The sequence below is a fragment of the Vespa velutina genome, chromosome 13, assembly GCF_912470025.1.
Source record: "Vespa velutina chromosome 13, iVesVel2.1, whole genome shotgun sequence".
Taxonomy (NCBI): domain Eukaryota; kingdom Metazoa; phylum Arthropoda; class Insecta; order Hymenoptera; family Vespidae; genus Vespa; species Vespa velutina.
The window spans coordinates 3052141-3077140 of record NC_062200.1 but is presented as its reverse complement, the minus strand read 5'-3'; the positions used below and the strand labels follow the sequence as shown (position 1 = coordinate 3077140).

General features: G+C 28.5%; 1 protein-coding gene across 11 annotated transcripts in view; it reads right to left on the bottom strand.

Moving 5' to 3' along the window:
- LOC124953616 (stress-activated protein kinase JNK) overlaps positions 1-25000 on the bottom strand; it is a 173700-nt gene that overhangs the window by 64126 nt on the left and 84574 nt on the right. For 7 of the 11 annotated variants that reach the window (XM_047505238.1, XM_047505239.1, XM_047505236.1 and 4 more), the window contains one exon: positions 15290-15385. The exons of the other annotated variants lie outside the window; for them this stretch is intronic. The gene's annotated coding sequence lies outside the window, so the exon portion shown is untranslated. The remainder of the gene's footprint in view (positions 1-15289; positions 15386-25000) is intronic. 11 annotated transcript variants of the gene reach the window in all.

Below are 25000 nucleotides of genomic sequence, written 5' to 3'. Positions count from 1 at the left end.
TTTTTTTTCTTTTTTTTTTCTTCTTCTTCTTCTTCTTCTTCTTCTTCGAAATTATCACATCGTAGATAAAAAAAATTTTAATGAATTCGTCAATTGTCCAAATTTCTCGTCGATATTTAAAAAATAATATAATTTCAAATGATCCCACGAAATATTTTGAATTTTATTACAATATTGTATCGCTTAATGTCGTTTATACTTTGTTAATTTTCACGTAAAATAATGAAATTGAAATGGATCATGGATATTAAAAATGATCACTCGTCGTGTTAACGTTTCTTTGTGAAAGAAATTGAAATGAAAGGGGAAAAGGAAAAAAGGGGTGGGAAAGGAAAAAAGAAAGAAAAAACAGAACGAACAAACAAAATGAAAGGAATTAAAGTTTCTTTCAAATTTTATCGGACGACATACGTTCCATTATCGATACATCGAAGATCCATAACGATTTACCCTACTAGGGTTTCATCATTGTCCTGTATGACAAATATGTATGTACATATATATATATATATATATATATATATATATATATATATAGGTACATGGCTCGAGTATAATACCTGCTTCCATTGGTCATTTTATCGATCCTCCCTTGTTAGCCAACAACCGCTAATTTCTCTTCGATTCTCTCGTTAATTCTGATGTCGAAATTTGTTAAGCAATATCGACGATATATCCAATATAATGATAAATCTTATGTCGACCACAACAATACCAAGATAATGGAACACATGACACTTTCTCTAAGAATTAATGGATATTCTATTATGATGAGATATACTCGATTAAATTTAATAGATAATACAAAGTTATCTTTAGTTTACGTGCAGAATATATATGTTACAGAAATAAATAAATAAATATATATATATATATATATATATATATATATATTATGTAATAATTTCTTGGTTAATCTATTAACAATTAAATTGAAAATTGAAATTAATAATCGATATATCTCTTTAATAGTTTCTCTTGATATCCGATTAAAAAAAAAAAAGAAAAAAAAAAAAAAAGAATGACATTCGAAGAACGTTATAATAATATTAATTAAACCATATTTTATTTTAATAATTATTTTAATAATTAATTCGTAAAACGTGTGTCTACACATTCCTTTTTTTTTTTTTTTTTTCCTATTTCGAACAGTGTAATATTAAACAAACAAGTTAACAAAAAGAGTAATAAAAAGGAATAAAAAAAATTCTGCAAAAAATCTTTTTAAACTCTTTGCCAAGAGTAGGACGGATTTTTCACTTCCGAGTATTAAACAACACAAAACAGAGAGAGAGAGAGAGAGAGAGAGAGAGAGTAGAGAAAAATAAAAGAACAAATCCCGTGAACTTTTTCTGAAGCTGAAAGCTATTCGATAATTCGTAAAAACTAAAGTGAAAAGAATTAGGTCGTGTTAAACGCAAAAAAAAAAAAAAAAAAAAAGAAAAAAAATGAAATAAAATAAAATAAAAGAAAAAAGAAAAGATGAACTTTTTTTCTTTTTATATATACATATAATGGTATGTGTGTTTGTGTGTGTGTATACACACACATATATATATATATATATATATATTACGATCGCACTTTTATCTTTTTTTTTTCTTTTTTTCCTGGCGATCAGTGCCAGTCACGATTGTTCTTCCGACAAAAGATCGCATTGTTTACAGATTAGTATAACGTTCGTCGGGCCAACGACACAACTTTTTCTTTTTTTTTTTTCTTTCTTGCTTTTCTTTTTTTTTTTTTCCTTTTTTGTCCTTTTTTGCGGATTCAGCTGCGCGTCTTTTTCTCGGTGCATCGACCGAGAAAAGAGAGAGAGAGAGAGAGAAAGAAAGAGAGAGAAAAGCAGATAGTGTTCCGAGGAATAACGAGCATTAAAAAGCGCTGCCTCGTGAATGTTTATCTCGAGAGATAAGCGCACGTTCGCAGGAAATTTCGAAATTTCCATGGAACGGTGCGCGCCGATGGCGTTGGTAATGACGTTGAAGATGACAGCGGTACGGATCTGTTAATTTTTCAACATAGTGTCTCAAGAAAGATAATAATTTTTAATATTCTTAAATTTTTTCCTTTCTCTCTCTCTCTCTCTCTCTCTCTCTCTCACTCTCTCTCACTCTCTCTGTCCCTCTCTCTCTCTCTCTCTCTCTCTTTGTAACATCTGTACAACAATAAACAAATTTTCTTATAAGCGTTGTTATCACGAAACAAAAAAAAGAATTTCTTATTAAAATCAGCTGATACGTAAAATCGAATGAACGTCTTCCTTACGACTAAATGATAATCACGATCGATTATTATACTTTTATATTTTTTATCTTACAAAAAGAAAAAAATAATAAATCAATATCTCGAATGTGGATTTATATTAATTTCATCAATGATTCAAATCCAGTGGAATGAAAAAAAAAAAAAGGAAGAAGAAGAAGAAAAAAAAGAAAATCAAATAAAGTAGAAGGAAGAATGTTAGAACAATTCGCTTATGATATTTAAATTCTACGTAAATATAACCTCAAATTATCATAACCTCTCTTCATTGTTCTCGTTTATCATATTAATGGCCAAAACTATATTTTACGATTATAATAATTATTATATATTATATATAATTATTATTATAATAAAAAAACTGAAAAATGTTCCTTTTACGATTTCATATTAATCGTCAAATAAAATAACACTCGAGAATAAAGATAGAAAAGAATGAAAAAGATGGAATAAAATTACAGTACCAATGTAAAAACATAAATAGACCGATCAGGTTTTGGCTAGACCAGAAGAAGAAATATTAGACACTTGTACATAGCCGTCAGAACGTAAATTAAATTCGTTGTCTACGACCTTCGTCGTCTGTCTTCTTTCCAGTACGACGATTACGACGACGACGACGAAGACGAAGACGAAGACGAAGACGAAGACGAAGACGAAGACGAAGACGAAGACGAAGACGAAGACAACGTCGTCGCCAAAACATGGAGCGCGCATGCACTTCATCGTCCTGCCAGTTAAGAAAGATGCTTCTTTACGAGTGCAAATAAATGCATACGCACGAATACGAGATGCTAACGTTTACCTCACCGCACCTCGTCTCGTCTCGTCTTGTCGCGTCTTGTCTCGTATCGTCTCGTCAAGTCTCGTATCGTCTCGGCTCAGCTCGACTCAGTTCGACTCAGTTCGACTCAGTTCGACTCAGTTCGTTTTGATTCGGTTCGATTCGGTTCGGTTCGGCTAGCCTAGCTCATACGTTCTATATGTCACGCTTGAATTAAATTATTTTCAGAGAACTCTATGCTTAACACGCTCGCCACGTCGTTGAGATGGTAATAAAGTTTGAAGTATGAATCGACCACGAATATTCACGACTCGAACTACGGATATACAGTATCAAAATCGAAAGAAGAAAAAGAAGAAAAAGAAAAAAAAAAATAAATAATTAAAAAAAATTGAAAAATGTTCCTTTTACGTTTGAAAAATTTCTATTGTTTCTTACTGTTCAAAATAATTGTATCATTTCATTCAATATATTATTCTATTTTTATTTATGTATCTATGCATGTATATATGTATATAGATTATGTACGAAATATGATTTATCGTTCTACTACTGGAATTAATTTTCTATATTAAAATATACACACGCAGAAAGAGAGAGAGAGAGAGAGAGAGAGAGAGAGAGAGAGAGAGAGAGAGAGAAAAGAAGAGAAAGATTGAAATCACGCAAAAATCGATCAAATCTTATTGTTTGTTAATTAAATATCATTAATTTTAAATATTTAATATTCTTCGATATCCCAATAGTATTATAAATTGATTCGTAAATAAATTATATTTCAAATATAATCATTAATTAATTCTAGACAACAATATATATATATATATATATATATAAAAATTTCATTTTATATATATATATATATATGAATTAATACATACACACATAGATATGTACATATATGCACACATACGAATATTATAATTATGTTCATTAATTTCATGATATTAATTTTAATCCCATAGAATTTTTTCAATATATCAATTCGTTTCATCCTAACCTCTTCGCATAATTTCCATTCAAGAACAAAATACAAATACGCTTTTAGAAACTGTATATACAACCATAACGATAAAGTTTCAAATTAAATCGAGGAATGAATGAAAAAGGTTCGACGAGCAAGATATTCGTTAGAATTGGCCGACCGGATGTACATAAATTTTGTGGTGGTATTAACATGGTGATACACGGGGTATGTACGATCATGTTCGTATGTATTATGTAGAATACATATATTCACACACATACACCTGTACCTGTACACCATATACATCTAATATGTGTACCACCATATAGCATATCGTAGTAGTAGTAGTAGTAGTAGTGTAGTAGTAGTATTAATATTAGTAGTAGTAGTAGTAGTCGTTGTTTCAACACGTTTACGTATACGAGCATCGTGGGGATAATACGCGCATGCTCTTAACGAGAACAGTGGCAACGCGTGCGTGGGTTCCACCCTTCGATTGCTATACCATGAGAGGGTGCGACCAGGTTCACCCTACTGTATTAACCTACCGAGGTGAGAGGGTGAAACGGCAGAGCGATGCCTCCTGTGGGCAAGTAGGCCAATAGCTTGTAAACTATAGTTCTTCTTTTATTTTATTTTCACTCACTCAATCTCTATCTTCCTCTATTTATTTTTTCTTTTTTCTTTTTTCTTTTTTTTTTTTTTTTTTTATGTTTTTTGTTTCTGTTTTTTTCTTTTTCTTTTTTTTTTTTTTCCTTTTCCTTTTACCCCCGTCCTTTTTAATACAAACTTCACAATTTTTTCTTTTTCTTTTTATTTATTTCTTTTTAATCTTCCTTAATAACAACTAACAGATTCTACGAACTAAATTAAGTAATGGTAAATAAATAAAAAAAAAAAATAATAATAATAATAATAATGATAATAATGATTAATTGAAAACGTATTTACTGGCAAATTTCTTTCTCTTTCTTTCTTTCTTTTTTTTTTTTTTTTTTTTTTTTTTATTATTATTACTATTGATAGGTATATTATATTTCTGCGTTATCAATGCGATTCAGTTGTAATTATTCAAAAAAGGAATAATGAAAAAAAGAAAAAAAAAGAAAAAGAAAAGAAAATAAAAGAAAAAAGAATTATAACAGACGTCATGATTTATGAAGAACATTTCTTGTTCGTTCTTAATTAAAAAGATCATATCTATCGTTGTATTTTTATTTAAAAGAGAAATAAAATTTGTAATTAATATACTTTATATATATATATACTTTTTTTTCATTATATTAATACTGCACACAATAATAATAATAATAATAACAACAACAACAACAACAACAACAATAATAATAATGATAATAATAATAATAATAATAATAATAATAATAATAATCACGAATATTATTATTGCGAAAATAATATAATTATAGAAATTTGTATGAGAAGGTAGAACACCTTTTTTTTTCTTTTATAAATTAACGTATATAAATTACAATTGAATGGTTATTATTACAATAAAAAAAAAAAAAAAAAAAAAAATTAATGAAATACTAGAAATAAATAAATAAATAAATAAATAAATAAATGAAAAAGAAAAGGAAAGAATAGACAATTAGGATATCGAATAAAAGTGTGAATATTCGAAATAATAAGATGATATACAATATTTAACAGTGAGATAATATTATTAAAATTTTATGATTAATTCAGAACATAATACATATATGTTTTATGATAAAATATATAATTTTAGATCAAGATGCAAAGATCTGGTATGATATTTGGATCCAATGGAATGAGAGATAGCGTACAACGTATCTAACATATCACGAAGCAAGCGCCAGTGGCAAAAAGCGTTCGTAAGAGAAACACGTGTTCCGCATGTAACACAGAAGGACTAAAATGTTTTTGCTTCTCTCGTCGTTCGAGATTTGGGGTGTGCCATAAAAACTCTCTCGCATGGTTTCTTTCTTCTTTTTTGTTTTTTACCCCCTCTCTTTTCCTTTTTCTTTTCTTTTCTCTCGCCTCTCCCAAGTCTCAACAGATTACTCTTTTCTTCAGATATAAATATATTATACGATATTAAAAAAAAATTTTCATTATAATAATAAAACAGATAACGTTTACATATATATATATATATATATATATATATATATATATATACGTACAGTTCATTATTACGTAATTTCGAAAAAAAAAAAAAAAAAAAAAAAAAAAGAAAAAGAAAAAAAAAATATTCCTCGAAGAAGAAAATATTGTTCTTCGTTTTCTTCAAGGCCCTCAAAAAAATATAAAATTTCATAATATAAAAAAAAAAAAAAAAAAAAAAAAAAAAAAAAGAAAAAAAAAACCACCATCGGCTTATAAACATCGTCCCTCCTGAAACGTAATGGAGCGTTCATGAATCTTGGGAAGAGAAAAAAAAAATAAAAAGAAAAAAGGAAGGAAAGAGATAGAAAAGGAAAGAAAAGAAAAAAAAAAAAACAAGACGAGGGTAGTAAAACTATGCGATGCATATTTTAACAACTAATAATGTCAGTTAGCACGATAGGCATCCATTAAAAAGTTATTACTTTCTATCTTACTTCTAACTTTTCATAAATCATAGGGCATCTCATCAAATTCTTTTAACGATTATATAGCAATGAAAATGCTAATGAGTAACTATTTTCTCTCTCTCTTTCTCTCTCTCTCTCTCTTTCTTTATCTTTCTCTTTTTATCAATTCTAAGATTAAGTTAAAGAAAAGATTTATTATCTCTTCCTCGATCTATCATTATATTCAAACTCATGCTTGAATATAAAAAAAATCATCGTCATCATTATTTTCATTTTAATCATTAAATACAATCGAATTAACGTTAAGTTATTTCTTCGAATAATAATCGATTATATGAATTATTAGAGAGAGAGAGAGAGAGAGAGAGAGAGAGAGAGAGAATGATTATATACTTTTAATATATTCGACTTATGGAAATAATATATTTCACAATATATTGTCGAAGAAATTGTCTTAAATGAAGAAAATCCTATCTGTAAAAGATCATCGACAAAAGAAAAGGTAAAGATAAAAAAAAAAAAAAAAGAAAACAAAAAGAGGGAAAGAAAGGAGAAAAAGAAAAGAAGAGTCTTTTCAATTTAAAGCTTAAAGAAATAAATGTTGTCAAGGAAGAAACCAAGTGGACAGATGCGATCAACTTTTATCTCTAGATAAGAAGGAAGTGAAAATAAGAGAGAAAAAGAGTGAGAGTCCTTCTTTGCTATCTTCTATTTAGGATAGTCGATATATATATATATATATATATACTTGAGTGAATTGGACCGATCGTAAAGCCGGCTTATGCATCTTTACGGTGGACGTAAAAGCGGATTAAACAACAGAGTATATTTCTGTACCTAAAACTCCTCAAGTTCTCCTCAGTTTAGGAAGGAGTACCTTGTTTCAAACAATTCTACCAGAAAATTAGTTTCGATAATAGGGTTCAAAGATGATCGTCGTTAATTGACGAACAGTTCTCGGGATTTGTTTTTGAATGAGCGTCTTCTCGAAGGAAGAATGTGAGGAGGGGGAAGGCGAAAGAAGAGGTAAGAAAAATATAGATAAAATTTTGACCAATCGGCGAACGATCTCGAGCTTGTTTTTTTTTTTTTTTTTTTTGAATGAACGTGAAAGAGAAAGAAAAAAAAGAATAATGATAATGATAATTAAAAAAAAAGAAAGAAAGAAAGAAAGAAAAAAAAATAGATAGAATACAACATTGATGTTTTTTCTTTTGGCTTCTTTTTTTTTTTCTTTCCTTTGTTCTTTTTTTTGTTTTTGTTTTTGTTTTTTTTTTTTTTTGGTTTTTTTTCTCCCCTATCGTATTATATTATACAAGGTATTATACTTAACGTGATACATTTGAAAGAATTTTAATGTCGGAACACTGTTTCGTTTAATATATATATATATATATATAAACACGTATGATATATTTATTACGACGCATTACGGTGTAGATAAAATATCTAACTTCTTTTTATATAAGCATAATTCTGAACAAATTCTGAACGTTCAAGTAAAAGTTCGAATCTCCTTGGACGTTAATATTGGTTGTAGTAATCTTGGTAGTCACGTTCCGAGATAAAAAAAAAAAAAAAAAAAAAAAGAAGAAAACGAAGGAGAAGAAGAAGAAGAAGAGTAAGAAGGAAAAGAACAACGCGGAAGTTTTTCCAGTAGAAAAACGAGAAAAAGAGAGAGAGAGAGAGAGAAAGAGAGAGAAAGAGAGATGACATAAACTCTGGTAAGAAAAAGAAGGAAAAGAAAAAAAAATAAAAGAACGAGTGAATGGTGCGTGCGATCCCTCGAAAATTATCTTCGTACTTTCTCCCTTGTCGAATATAGGGTGAAATATCTTTCTGGTATATACATCCTGAAAGATCGTACATGGAATCTCGAATTAGACTTATTCCACTTCCGTATAAAAGGGCTTGGTTAAAAGGGTAAGAGAAATTCTGTTTTACTGACTCTAAATTCACCCTTTCAATTGATATTTTTATAATAATTTCCTTCTTATTTTTTTTCAAATTAATAATATATATATATATATTTCGAAATTTATGCCATATAATTTTACGTTGTATTAGGGTGAAACATCGAACGCATACATACATATAATCATACAGAGGGATACTTTAGGGGATAATTGAGGGAATTACGTAAAACGAGCTTGTTATATTTTTTCTTCTCAATAGAAATTTCAATTTTTATTGAACTAATTTATATGTATATGTATATATATATATATATATTTTTTTTTTTTAGTATTGATTCAAAGAAAAGGAAAAAAAAAACAAAAAATATCCCCAGAATAAATCTTACTTCCTTTTGTTTCTTACCCTTATTTTTTCTTCTCTCTCTCCCCCCCCCCCCCTTCTCTCTTTCTCTCTCTCTCTCTCTCTCACTTTCAACGTGCGATCGATAGTATCGAGCCCTTCGAGCTGTAGTAGAGATAATAATCGCAATTTAGGAGTAACGTCTCTCGATACAATCCAGATCCAGCCCTCCCGAAAGAATAGATATTATTATAACAGGAAGAGAGAGAGAGAGAGAGAAAGAGAGAGAAAGAGTATATAACTCTAGATTTGCGTTTAGGTTTGAAGGGCCGGTGGCATCTCACGGTTCGACAAGGAGATCTTTTACTAAGGGTAAATACCACTCGTAGCGATAAGAAAGAAACCGTCGTAAATTTACTTTCACAAAGAAGGAAGGTCCTTTCTTTTTATATATATATATATATATATATATATATATATATATCTTCGTACATATCTCGTTTTCTTTCTTTCTCTCTCTATCTCTCTCTTTTTTTTTTAGAGTACTCCAGTGGCACGTAGAATAGGATAATGAGAAGTAGATAAGGGTTACCGCAACTAACGCGATTCTCGATCACGATTATTCACGTTAGAACGACGGGAAGGAACGGAATTTGAAAAATATAAGATGGGGTAGAAGGGAACCGGGGGAAGAGAAGAAGGAAAGAAATTAAGTGAATTTTTAATATATATATATATATATATATATTAAATAAAAGTTCATTTAAAAGTCCAGAGAAATTTCTTTTTTTTTTTCTACATTAAATTAATTTTTTGTTTTTTTTTTTTTTTTAACACAACGTCGATAATGCAGAGAACGTATTTATTGACGTATTCGTAATAGGAGAAAGATGAAAAAAAAAAGAAAAAAAAATGAGAGAGAAAAAGTAGAAACATTTTTGTAAAAAAACACGAATAAGATTAATATGAAATTTATAAGACGAATAACGACGTTACTTTTTTCTTTTTTTTTTTTTTTTTTTTTTTTTTCCTTTTTTTTCCCCCTATTCCCTTTGGGATTACACACCGAGGGGGGCACCTTCGATATAGGACTCCATAAATCTTATGAAATGTATCTACGACAGAAAGATTTTAAAAGAACAAAAGCCATTCAGTATCGTGCGATTTGTTGAACCACGTGTCGTGTCCATGTCGTAGGGATATTTTGACGGAGGGTGAAAGAGAGATAGGGAGGGAGGGAGGGAAGGAATTTTCTTTTGAAAAGAGAAATGAATCAGGATAAATAGTTACACATATCGATTTGTTCCTTGAGGAAAAGATAGATAAATAGATAGACATAGAGAGAGAGAGAGAGAGAGAGAGAGAGAGAGAGAGAGATGCAAAGTTAATGATCGTTCTTTAAAATCATCGAGTTGTATTGAAATTATAACGAAAATATTATAATTTCGTTGTTACTATCGTTATTATCAAATCGACAAAATTAAAATAAACTCATTTTATAAATATTGATTGTCTCGAATTAATGCAACTTAAAGAAACATTATTATTAATATGTATATATATAAGTACCAATTTTTATTTCGATCGAAAGAAAATAATTAAAAAAAAATAAAAAAAAAATAAAAAAAAAAAAAAATAAAAAGAAAAGAAAAAAAGAGAATAAACAGTTCGTATTAACACTATTATTCTTATTTATTTATTTTTTTTTTTCTTTTCTTTCTTAAACGAGTAGCAATAAAAGTAAATTTTGTTACATAAAAAAACAAAAAGAAAAAAGAAGAGATAAAAGAGCAAAGAAAGAAAGAAAAAAAAAAAAAAAAAAAAAAAAAAAAAAAAAAAAAGAGAGAGAAAGAAAAAAACAGAAGTTTTTAAGTTCAATTGATTCATTCGAATAAGCCATTGACATAGGTCGTCACCGTATATACATATTATAATCGTAAGGGGTATACTGGCATTCTAAATTTAACAAAGTCTTTCGATAATCGATAGGGTATCTCGAACATCAGAGAGGTCTCCTTATATAAACATACACACACAACATACGTACACACACACACACATACATATATATATATATATATATAAACATATATATGTGTATGTGTGTGTACGATGGATATAAGAGTTGGGTGAGCGAAAAACTAGAGTGAATTTAAAGCACGGAAATTTCTCGGAAAAATCGTCCCGATAAACGTATAGAAAAAGAGAAAAACGATTTTGTTAGAAAGGGTCAACGATTTATGGTTATCCATCGAAGGCGAGTGTTATGGCGATAGGAAGGACTCGAGAAAGATACCTGGTATCCTCTTACGTCTTATTTTTTTTCCTCTTCCTTCCCATCTCCTTTCTCTCCCCTTTTCCCTTTCAACCATTACCCCTACCCTCCTCCCTCCAACCACCCCTCCTCTCTCTCTCTCTCTCTCGTACGCTTCATTCGCCATTTTCTCTATCCCTTCTACTTCTTCTTACGTTCATCTTTTTTCTCCCACCCCCATCCTCATCCCCATCCCCCACTACCCTCCCACTTTTCATATTCTTTTTCTACTTTCTTATACATAATCATGCGCTCGTACGTACACACTTTACGAGCGGAGTTTTGACGACGACTTTGTTGAAATACTTAACGATCGTTAGCACGAAAACTCTCGATCGATTTTTTTTCTCACGAAAGGAATAACCACCATCGTAATAACAATTATCACCATAATAATCACCATTATCATCAATGTCACCGTCAACATCATTATCATATTGTTTAAACTCTTATCTTTTATCCTTTGTACGAAGGGAGAATACAATGTTTGATGATAGATAGACGCGAAAATCTCTTTTGTAAAATGTAATATAATAATAATGTATTTATATGAAAGTCGATTTAACAAATTAATTAATAAAATTTTAATGAGATCGTAGATATTACTACGCCTGCATTATAATTATTATTATTTCATTTTTCTATTATTTTATCGGCTCGTTCGAATAATAATATTATTCATTTTAATAATAATAATAATAATAATAATAATAATAATAATAATAATAATAATAATAATAATAATAATGATCATGATTATGATGATGATGATGATGACGATTATGATGATAATGGTAAATAATTTACATATAAATTCGCAAATTCCATTCGACGTATTTCTTATGAGAATCAACAAATCGAAAATAATAAGAGGATAAAATGTATTATAAAAAAAAAAAAAAAAAAAAAATATTATAAACGTATTGCAAACAAATTGTTGATAATACGATTGATTTCAGTGTTGTTATTCTTTTTTTTTTTTTTTTTTTTTTTTTTTTTTTTAAACATATCTTTCTTTATCTTTTTAAAAGTAAGAAAACGTAAAAATTCTTACCTCTCGTTAAGAAAATGATAAAGATAAAACTGTATTATAAAGAATTAAAATATTCTTTATAAAATAATTATTGTTTCAAAATATTCTTATTAAAATATCTTTATAATATTATTATTATAATATTATTATTAATAGTTATTAATTATAAATATATTGTAAACAAATTGTTGATATTACGATCGAATCTAGGAATTTTTATTTCTTTTTTTTTTTTTTTTAACATTCTATGGATCTTTTTCGAATTGCATTTTGTTACATATATATATATATATACACACACACACACACACACACATATATTTATCTCTATTTCTACTTTTTTTGAAGAAAGAAAAAGTGAAGTTTTTACCTCTCGCGTACTATTACGCAAGAAAATTAAGAGAAGAGAAGAGAAGAGAAGAGAAGAGAAGAGAAGAGAAGAGAAGAGAAGAGAAGAGAAGAGAAGAGAAGAGAAGAGAAGGGTCGGAAGTAAAAAAGGCGGTCGTCTTGGCGCCTACGTGATTCGAATATAACGTGAAGAATACTACAACGACAACGACGACGACGACGACGACGACGACGACGACGACGACGACGATGACAACGACGTCGACGACGACCACAATGAAAACGACGACGACGACGACGACGATGACGACGACGACGACGACGACGACGACGACTAGTTCGAGGAGTTTCTCACTCTAAAAAAGATGACATCTTTTTTACTTCTCTCCCTCTCTTTCTCTCTCTCTTTCTCTCTCTTGAATCTGCAAGAGGACGCATATGCCTCGGCGATTCGTAATCGAGCTAGCAAAGCAGATGGAAATGTCGGGTGCTTGAAAAAAGGTGAGATACGAGAAGAAACTTAACGAGGAATGAGAAAGATAGAAAGAAAGAAAAAGATAAAGCGAAAAGAGAGAGAGAGAGAGAGAGAGAGAGAGAGAGAGAGAGATCTCATCGGACGGATGTTGATATACATACGTTTATATCAATCCTCATTCAATTCAAATAATAAAAAACCATATTCAAATAATAAAAAACCATATTCAAATAATAATAATAATAATAATAATAATAATAATAATAATAATAATAAAAGGAATAATTTTTGGTACATTATACTTATACACATCTTTATTTAAAAATTAATCTTTTCCTTTTCGTTTGTTCTTTCTTTTTATTTTTGTTCTTCTTAAATATACGCAGAAAAAAAAAGAAAAATAAATAAATAAATAAACAAATAAATAAATAAATAAATAAATAAATAAATAAATCAAATATACAATTATGATACGTCCATTAAATTTCATAAGATATATTATCAATCAAGAAACGTGATCGTACGTATCGTTCGGATGTTCTTCATTCTCCCTTCTCCCTTCAGCCCTTTCCCATCCCCCTCCCTACTCCATGCTACCGATCTTTTTCTTTTTTGTTTACAAACTCCAAATTGTCGTGCGTGAAAAAAAAAAAAAAAATTAAAACACGACTATTGTCGAATGACGTGAACGAAATCGCAAAGACACTTTGATCGCATTTATTCCTTTAAACGGGAGGGATGAAGGGGGTGGGGAAATTATCCTCTTCTATGGGAGGGAAAAAAGAAAAAAAGAAAGAAAGAAAGGAGTTTCAGTCTACTATTCTTGAAGGATAAAACTATCAAATAGATTCGACGTTTATGTGCTAAGATGAAAACCGGTATATGAGGAAAGACACGGAGGAGTGTAAAATAAAATGGACCTCCTCTCCTCTACAATGTTATGGCTTACGATTATGTTTTCTTCTCGAAAAGCATTATCTTGAGTAAACTGTTCCTCTCTCTTTCTCTCTCTCTCTCTCTCTCTCTCTCTCTCTCTCACTCTCTCTCTCACTCTTTCTTATTGTGTATACCAAGTTACAGGAGCAGCTTGGCATTTACGAAGGATAACGCCGACTATGAGATAGCTTTGCATTAGTTTGCCTTCGCCACGTTGAAATTTATCGTACACATAGTCTGGATACAACGAAAAATGTATTGCTCGTGGGTACAAAAAAAAGAAAAAAAAAAAAAAAAGAAAAAAAAATGTTAAAAATAGGAAAAAAAAAAAAAGAAAAAATATGTTTCTTCAAAAATTCTCGACACGAAGGAGGAGAAGAAGGATTTTTAAATAATTTTTAATATCTAACGATACATTTAAATAATTAATTTGAACATGATCTCGTTCTTTTTTTTTTTTTTTTCTTTTCTTCTTTTCTCATTCGAACTTTAAATAAACAATATTATTTGTGTTAAGTTAATGAATTATTTTCGTCGAGCAAACGTAGACGATTTGTTCTTGATAATAAATAAATGTATAACATCTTAATTATCATAGTAATTTTATTTCGATTCATTCGCTTAACGAAAGCTAAGATTTCGTGATATGTTCGAAAAAAAAAAAATATATATATATATATAAATCTTTAAACGAATAATCAGATAAGGAAAAAAAGGTAATACCATAACGAGACCAAACCAAACCTCATAGAATTTTCCATGAGATCGAATGCGTATTCCCTTCGATAGTATTCCCTTAGAACGAGATTCGAAGTATTGATAAACCCTTGCAAGGTCAAAGAGCTTAATGAACCATCCTTTGCGCCAGTGATCGTGATCGAACTACCAAATTCATCAGTTACTTTCTATTACGTTATGTAACTTGTAAGAAAAAAAAAAAAAAAAAAATGAAAAAAAAAAGAAAAAAAACAGAAAAATAACGAAAAGAAAAGAGAAAGAAAAAAAAAATAAAGAGAAAAGAAAAAAGAAAAGAAAAGAAAAATTAGAAAACCTAAACCCTCACGTAATACGTAATTAAGAAAGTTTGATTATGAGAATTACCCTTTTTCTTTTACGATTAATAAAAAAAAAAAAAAAAAAAAAAAAAAAAAAAAAAAAAATACTGATATATTTCACATGATTTGTATGAAACTTAAATATGTTTCTCTCTCGAACATTTCGAATTAATTACAAACGCATGGATATCATTTGTGAGATACAATTAAATTACAAAAACAAAACAAAACAAAAAAAAAAAAAAAAAAAAAAAAAAAAAGAAAAGAAAAAGAAAACAGATTCTTTTATTTTGCTCACCCGACGACAACGACGACAACGACGACGACGACGACAACGATGACGATGACGAAGACGACGACGACAACAACCAGTAATGGGCACCTTCAAACTTTCCTAAAGTAAAACGAAAATCACGAATAACAAATTTGACAATCGACTTTTTTTTTTTTTTTTTTTTTTTTTTTTTCTCTAATCGATTCTCTCAAATTCCTGATAATGTTTTCGTTAGCATGAGTTAGAAATCGATATAGAAAGTATTGAAAACAAAGTATTTTTTATTTGTTTTTAATATTCGATAAAAATTAATACGAATAACAGATATATTATTATTATTATTAATTATTTGCAATTTCCCCTTCCCGCCTCCCCACTTTAGAAAAAAGTCTAACGAGTTCTTACCAATTTATTTCGTCAAGTTCGAAACTTTTGTGAGTATTATTCAAACTTGACGAAATGTGACTTTGGTTCTTTTTCTTTCTTTCTTTCTTTCTCTCTCTTTCACGTTAGAAAATTTTTCGTTTGGAAGACTAAAAAACAAAGAAAGATGAGAGAGAAAGAGAGAGAGAGAGAGAAGATAGTCGAAAAGTTTCAAGTGATTATCGAGACTTTTATACTGATTTCCTTGAAAAGTTTTCAATGAAATACATGAAACTCTCGTTTGATTGAGCTTATCATTTTCTTTCTTTCTTTCTTTCTTTCTTTCTTTCTTTTCTTCCTTCTTTCGCATTTAATTGTAAATCGATTGTGAAAATAATTTTCAACTGACCTAATTGAGAATTAGGATTAAAAAAAAAAAAAAAAAAAAAAAAAGAAAAGAAAATTACTTAATAAATATTACAAATCAAATGTATTTTAATTAGTGTTAATCATCTATATAAATCGATCGCAGAAGTTAAAAGAAAAAAATGAATTAATAACGAGATTGGCCCATGATCAGAGACTTGCTTGATAAATAATATTATTTTCTACGATCTCTCTCTCTCTCTCTCTCTCTCTCTCTCTCTCTCTCTCTCTCTCTCTCTTTTACGATCAAACGAACGAGAAAAAAAAGAGAGAAGGAAAAAGAAAAAGAAAAGAAGAAAATTAAAACGTTGAAAAGGATAAAGGCAATGATGTTTACGAGAAAGTGTTTTATTAAACGAAGTGACGACATCGATTGGAATAATGAAAATCTCGATAAGTAGACACGGATAGTTTGTAATCTTTAAGGACACTTAAAAGCGAGAGGAAAAAAAGGAAAAAAAAAAAAAGAAAAAAAAAAAAAAGAAAAAGAAACAGAAAAGAAGGAAAAGAAAAGAAAAGAAAAAAGAAAAAAAAAACTCTACACGAAGTGCAGCCCAAAATTGTCTTTTTACGAGTCTTGAATTCAGGCCAACGAGATTTTAGGCGAGCAGTTAAACCGATCGTTCTATGAACGCGTTTAAACTTACATAGAGCAAGACACACAAACACAAACAAAAATACATACATACATACATACATACACACACACACACACACACACACACACACACACACACAGAGGTATCCCCTCTTTTTTTCATTTTACGTACAAAGATAATCGTCTTACGAATTGTTCGAAGAAAATTAGCAATAAAAATTTATGTCAACATTAACCAAGTATTTGTGAACATAAGTTTTTTTTCTTCTTTTTCTTTTTCTTTTTTTTTTTTTTTTTTTTTTTTTTTTTTTAATCCGTCTTTCATCTTCAATCGAATAAAATTCGGGGAAGATTCTTTGGTGATTGTCTTTTTTATTTTTGTTCTGTTTCGTTTTTCTTTCTTTTCCTTTTTTTTCTTCTTACGAGCTTTCGAAAAAGAATTTTTCCATGAGAGGAAAAAGAAGAAAAAGGAAAGAAAAAAAAGAAGAAAAGAAAAAAAAAAGGAAAAGAAAAAAGTGGGGACATAGTTCGTCTTTTCAAAATGGCCTTCCTACCATCTTCCCGGTCATATGAATTTTAATATTCCCGCAATATTGCTACCAGAGAGTGGTAAGCGAATTTTTTTATCGCAACTTCCTTCCTCGTCGACTTTAACAAAAACGAAACCGAGTTTCTCTTTCGCATGGGAATAACAAGATCTTTCTATGACGACATTTTTGGAAATTTTCTGCGCTTTTTCCGACGAAGAAAAAAAAGAAGAAGAAGAAGAAGAAGAAAAGAAAAAGAAAAAGAAAGCAAAAAAACAAAAAGAAGAATATAAAATCATCAGTAAGCGGATAAAAGACTAAAAGTTAATGTAACGATTTTGAAGAGTAAAACAAAACTAAAGTAAAGAAAAAGTTGTTCGATATGTTGTTAAAAAAAAAAAAAAAAAAAAAATTGTCATTGATTCTCGTAAAGATCGTCGAAATAATTTGACGATTAATATAAATAATTTATTTCTAAATCGTTCGGCATATATATATATATATATATATATATATATTTTTTTTTATTTTTTTCGAACGTCCGGAAATACAGTTAAAAAAGAAAAAGAAAAGAGAGAGAGAAAGAGGGAAGGAGGGAAGAAAGGAAACTAAAGTTTGAAACAGATCGGAATAGAAGAAACTCGCCTTCTCGATAGAAAGAGAAACGAGAACGAGAGCCAACAACGGCGCCAAGGATATTTATACCCATGGCGACCTTTGACGGCCAACGTCGACGTCGTCGTCGAGAACGACGATGCTCAATGAAAATCTCTCTCGTGCCGTCACTCAGAAGAAAGTAAGAGAGAGAGAGAGAGAGAGAAAGAGAACGAGTCATTGGGTGATATGTGACTCCTTAAATTTGTACGATCAATATCTTTTTTCAAATTTCTTTTTTTTTTTTTTTCGATTTTTTTTTTTTAACCATAACACTGTTTATCATCAAAAATTTCATCGATAAATTCGATAAAAATATTTTCAGACACGCATATATATATATGTATTGGCATAATCAATTAATAATGTTTTAATTTTATAAATTATTATTAGATTTATAAATTTTAAAGATAGGATATAATATATTAAATTATTTTTTCTTCAATAACATTTCAAATTATTCGTGAATGTATTTGCACGTAGATTGCGTCTAATTTATATATATATATATATATATATATATATATATATATATATATCAATTTATAATGTAATAATTTATACTAACATATAATAATAATATATAATAATAATATAATAATATATATATATATATCAAATATTTGGTATTTAACTTAAATTAAATTAAATTAAATTAAATTAAATCAAATCAAATCAAATCAAATTAAATTGAACACATAAAAAAAAAAAAAAAAAAAAAAAAGAAGAAAGAAAGAAAAAGAAGTGAAGAATTTCAAAATATATTCGTCGAATTAAAAAAAGGAAGAAGAAAAAGAAAAGAAAAAAGCTTTTGTAAAAAAAAAAAAAAAAGAAAAAAATTTCGCGCGAATTTTGTATTATTGGTCGCAATTCGAGGGTGGGAAGGGAGGAGGGAAAAAGATACCTTACTCGTTTTTTTTGTCTTCTTACGGGGAGAAGGAGTGGGGGTAAATGACGCGTCGTTAAGGGCTAACGAGGGAAAGATGGCGATTCCGTAGTAAGTCGGAAGAGAGTAAGGGAAACGAGAGATTGCGTGCTTCGTTGGCAAAAGTCTTGGTGCTTAATTGAAACTGCCGACTAAGCGAAAGCTTTTGCTTTCGGCAAGCGTGACTTAGATCACGCACGATTTCCGCTATTTTATTCCCCCACTCCCTCCTCCTCCTCCTTCTCCTCCCTCCTTCCCTCCCTCCACCCCCCCCCCCAATCTCAACTTTTACAATCCTTAATCCCCTCTTTCATCGTTTAAGTATCACTCAAAGAAGGATATCTTAAGAAATCAAGAAGATCTTCTCTGTATCTAAAGTATGATCGAATTTCTTTGTTTAACTTTTAAATTATAAAGATAAAGTGATAAAAAAAATGACGTCAGATAATTTCATGGAATAAAAAAAAGATATATATATATATATATATATCTTTACAATAGAGATGAAAATATTATAAAATAAAGAGAGACCCTTTAAGGATAACTTCGTTTTTAATTTGACGATTCAATTTCCCGAGTAGAATGTGAGAGATAGAACGGCACTAACAAAAGTTTGACCATAACGTTGAAGATAATACCTATAAGTTGAAGCTCCAAAAGTTTATCGACGCTTTATGAAACTGTTGTCTATAGATCGCCAGTAGAAGCTTATGAAAGTCGAGCTTTTTTCTCAAGCACTTAGACAGCTTCCTTTGTGTGTCTTTCTCTCTCTATCTATCTCTATCTCTCTCTATCTCTCTCTCTCTCTCTCTCTCTCTCTCTCTCTCTCTGTGTATTTGTTCAAGAGTACGTTCATGAAACAGCGACCTTTATAACCCTTCTTCGATCACTATCGGTACTATTTATTCCACTCGATACGCATTCCTCGATTAACATAATATCAGGTTAATGAACCTATTCGAGAATTATCATTTGTTTATTAATTATTATAAAAGTTTTATTAATATTAATTGATATTAATAATGCGAAGGACTTAGAGGATTAATAAAAATAATAAAACAATGCGTAACATATTATTGATCGTGTCCTCATTCTCTCTTCTCCTCCCCCCTCTCACCCACCCCTTTTTTTTCTTAATTATACAAGCAACTCGTTACAAGTCGAAAAAAAAAAAAAAAAAAAAAAAAAAAAAAAAAAAAAAAAAAAAAAGAAAAAGAAAAGAAGAAATGAAAACGTTTATATAAAATTAAAAAAGAAAAAGAAAGAAATGAAATTGTTTTTGTATATAAAATTAAAAAAGAAAAAGAAAGAAATGAAATCGTTTTTGTATAAAATCAAAAAGGAAAAAAGAAAGAAAAATCGGTAACGCATATATTAATCCATTGAAATAATATAAAAAAATTTTCTTCTCTATATTAATATAAGTTTATTTTAATTAAATAAACAAACATATCCAATATATTTTTAATTATTTATAGATTATAATTTAATGTTACACGAATTATTCATAGATACGATTATTTCAGAAATTATTTTTAATATTAATAATAATAATAATAATAATAATAATAATAATAATAATAATCATAATAGTTTTTAAAAAAGATTAACTGTGAAATCTTTTTCCTTTGCGTTTTTCTCATCCTCTTTTTAGCCGCATTTGATTCGCTTCATAAATTCCGGACATTTTCCGCTTCGAAAACGCGCATATACGTTTGTGTTTGTTCACACATACATACACACATACACACGCATACACACACACGATTTCAAGCGTTCCACAAATGGAATTATCTTTCGACGACAACATTCTGGACGACTTGGTACTCCCTGTCTCGAGCAATCTACTGGAAACTATCGCTATCGATCTATTTATCGATAAAAAGATGTATCGGTTTTTCTTTTTCTATTTCTTTTTTTTTTTTTTTTTTTTTTTTTTTGGATTTTTTCTTCTTCTTTATTTTTTTTTCTTTCCTTTTTTTATTTTTAAACATCTCTCCTTTCTTTCCCTTTGGACTCGTGCCACAGGTGGACACTAAATTTTTTTTTCCTCCACTTTGCTAACTTTTAAATATATCTTATTTTTCATTAGTTAATTTCCGATTTACAAATGAAAAGAAAAGAAAGTAAACGAAGAGAGAGAGAGAGAGAACAGCAAAAAAGAAAAGGAATTAAAAATTGTTAATCAATATATAATAGATAAACAATTATTATGCAACGATGCTGTGTTATTAATACGAAAAAAAAAAAAAAAAAAAAAAAAAAAAAAAAAGAGAGAACATTGTAACGACACATAAATAATAATGATTTTAATAATTATTAAATAAACGAACAATTATTTATTTCGAGTACGAATGTAAACAAAAAAAAAAAAATTTCGTTATTAATTTTCGCGACAGAACAAAACAAATTTTATAAAACAATTACATCGCGTTTATCAATTTATTAACGACGTATGATAAATAATCGATAATAAATAATAATGATCGAACGAACGACGAAGGAAGAACTAAATAAATAAATAAATAAATAAATAAATAAATGAATAAATAAATAATAAAAGAGAGAGAACAAAATCTATATAAATTTAAGTTTATAAATTATCTCGTTCGTAAAAATTCGTGAAAAGTTCAATGACCCTCCTTTTTCTTTTCTTTTTTTTTTTTTTTCCTTTACTAACCAAAGTACGTAGACACGTACGTATGTATTTTCCTTATATGGTAAGAAAGAAACTTAACCTTAAAAAAAAAGAAAAAAAAAAGAAAAAGAAAAAAAAAAAAAGAAAAAAAAAACTATAATAATTCCAAGAAATTCGCGCTGACACACTGACACATATAATTTCTTGGAAATTACTATGGATTCGAAGAAGCAAAAGGAGGGATGGGTGGGGACGGGAGGAGAGGGGAGAAGGAAAGAAAAAGGAAAAAATAAAAGTCGTTTCGTTCGTCAATCGAACTTGCCGTATATGGAGCGGAGCCTTATATGGACATACGCTCACCTACATTTATTCCTGGAAATGGATGAGCCTAAAGACGAAAAGGAAGAAGAAGAAGAAGAAGAAAAAGAAGAAAAGGGAACATGTAAAGCATTTTATTAAAGTATCATCTTTAATAGAGCAGCGTTCCTATATTTCTTTCTTTCTTTTTTTTTTTTTTTCTTTTTTTTTTTTTTTCTTATTCCTATTAAAGTATCATCTTTAAAAGGTTTCTAATTATTTCGCGATATTCAAATGAAATTTTATACGCACATATGTATATTAAATTATTCTTGAATAATGTACAATGACGTTTGTTATTCTCGCGCAATTCTTTTTTTGTTGTTTTCTTTTGTTTTTTTTGTTTTGTTTTTTTTTTTTTTTTGTTTTTTTCCCCCCTATTTATTGTTATCCTTTCTCTCTTTCTATCTTTTTTTTTCTTTTTTTTTTTCTTTTTTTTTCTCTCTTCTTTTCAATCAATTAATTAATTCATTCGTTCGTTCACATCGAGTCGTTTTAACTTCTCGAATTTTTTAAAAGAATATTTTTTTGCAAATGAATATTCATATAAATAATACGTTGGTATTATTATTCGATCAAATTCAAAGATGTCGGAATAATAAAATAAAAAAAAAAATGTATATATATATATATATATATATATTCATATATTTAAAAAATAAATTAATAGAAATCTTTTCTTTCTATATCATGCTCGAATCATGATATTTCAGAAAAGAAAGGAAAAAGGGAAAGAAGAAGAAAAAAAAAAGAAAATAAAAAAAAAAAAAAAAAAAAAAAAAAAAAAAAAAAGAAATTATTTAATTAGACGATTAATCGATGAAAGATTCTTTTTTAAACAGACGACAAATAAAATGTACGACGAACATAAATAATTTTTAAATGAAACGAAAAGAAAATTAAAGCAAGAACAAAAGAAAAAAGAAAAAGAAAAAGAAAAAGAAAAAGGAATTGTAATTTTAACACAGAATTTCTTTATTATTGTTGTAAATAAAATAATATTTGTGCGCTCGACGAAATTGAACAAGCGAGTCCTCCATAGAATCTCTCTTTCTCTCTCTCTCTCTCTCTCTCTCTCTCTCTCTCTCTCTCTCTCTCTCTACCTATCTCTCTCTTTCTCTCTCTCTCTCTCTCTCTCTCTCTCTCTCACACACATACACATTGTTTGATTTGTTCGTTGATTCTTTCTTTCGAATGACATACTCGATCCCATATTTTTCTCGATAAAGAAAGAGAAAAAGAGAAAGAGAGAGAGAGAGAGAAATAGAAAAAGAGAAAAAGAGAAAGAGAAAGAGAGAGAGAGAGAGAGAGAGAGAGAGAGTGTGTATTGACAATGGGGAAAAAGATAGTATCTTATTGTTAGTTGAAAAGAGTAAAGTAGAGAATATAGTAGTAGACCATTCGAAGAAAGAATGAAAGGAAGAAAGAGAGAAATGAAAGAAGATGATGAGGAAGAAGTGAAAGAAAAAGAAGTAGAAAGGTACAACGAATTCGAAAGTAAGGTCGAGAGAAACTGGTGACCTTAATTTTCGATAGGAGAAGCTCGTAAAAGATTTCGAAAAAAAAAAAAAAAAAAAAAAAAGAAAGAAAAGGAAAAAGAATAAAAAAAAAGAAAAAAAAAAAAAAGGAAGAAAGAAAAGGGAATTATCTATCGGTAGCTTTCCCTTCTCTTTTCCGATTTCAAAGAGGTTTTCTCAATGCTACTATTCCTATCTACTATCTACTCGAAATAGAAATATTTTACAAGGAAAATACGTTTCCATTTATACATACATACATACATACATACATACATACATACATACATATATATATATCCTTTCTTATTTCTTTTTCTTTATATTTTATTGCAATAGTATATTCCTTTTATCTTTTCTTTTTTTATTCATATTCCTCCGAATATTAGTCGTAGAAAAATTGTTATTAAAAAAAAAAAAAAAAAGAAAAAAAAAACCAATTAGTTTTCTTTTAGAATTGACAATGCAGAGAGAAAAAGAAAATGGTTAATTTTACGAACACCCTGTATATTATTATTATCATTATTATTATTATTATTATTATTATCATTATTATTATTATCATCATCATTATCATTAAATGTATTGTCTAGTTTATGTGTATAAAATATTTTTTTGAGTCCTCTTAAATATAATAACGTTGAATGACAAGGGTAGTGTTTTTTAAAAATGAAAAAATATTTTAATAGACGAGATCTGATTAGTTCTCAGATTACAGAATACTAGTATATATATATATATTTATAACATATTTAATTTTGTACGAGAATATCGTAAAATGGTGAGAACGGAGGTGGCTCGTGTTCGTCGTCTCGCTACATATCGATTTTCTGTTTTAGGAGCCCTCGGTTTCCCTCTCTCACCCTCTCTCCAAGGGAGGAAGGTAAAACTCGAAGGGATAGGGCCGTTATGCCTTCGTTATTATGAATCTTTACTTACGGTCTATCGTTATTTCTTCTCTCGATTTTCTAACGACATATTAGTAATATTAAAATTTATATTATCTCGATAATATTATAGAGATATAATATTTGCAATATTAATTTTTTTTTTTTTTTTTTTTCTTTTTTTTTTTTTTTTTTTTTTTCTGTTTTTTTTTCTTTTTTTTTCTTTTTTTTTTTTTTTTTTTTTTTAATCTTTTATACCATAGCTTTTCATATATTCTTCCACGATCGATCGATGTAATTGGGATTATTCAAAATTTTATATACATATATATATATATATATATATACGTATTTTTTTTCTTTTTTTTAGATTGTAATTCAAATGATATATCGCCGCGTTGTTGCATTTACGAAAATTAAAACATTAATTAAAAAGAAATGTTTACGAACAAATTTTCAATAAATGTCAATGGAAATCAATCTTTTGCAATAGACAAGATCGAATAATAAATTTTCAAAATATACGAATCTTCATCTCTCTCTTTCTCTCTCTCTCTCTCTCTCTCTTCTTTTTTATTTTTTTTTTTTGTTCTTTCCTTTCTTTCTCGTCAAAATTTGTCGACTTAATAAATCTTTTTCAACGATAAATTCGATCTTGCACAAGTTTTTTTTTCTTTGTACTTTGGTTATTCAAGTGTAAAAGGAAAAGGAAAAAAAGAAAAAAGAAACACCAGAAAAGAAAGAATAAAAAAAAAAAAAGAAAAAAACAAGAAAAAATAAATTCTAGTAAAACGAACATAATTTTTATTCGTAAAGGATTTGAGAGACTGACAGAAGTGAATA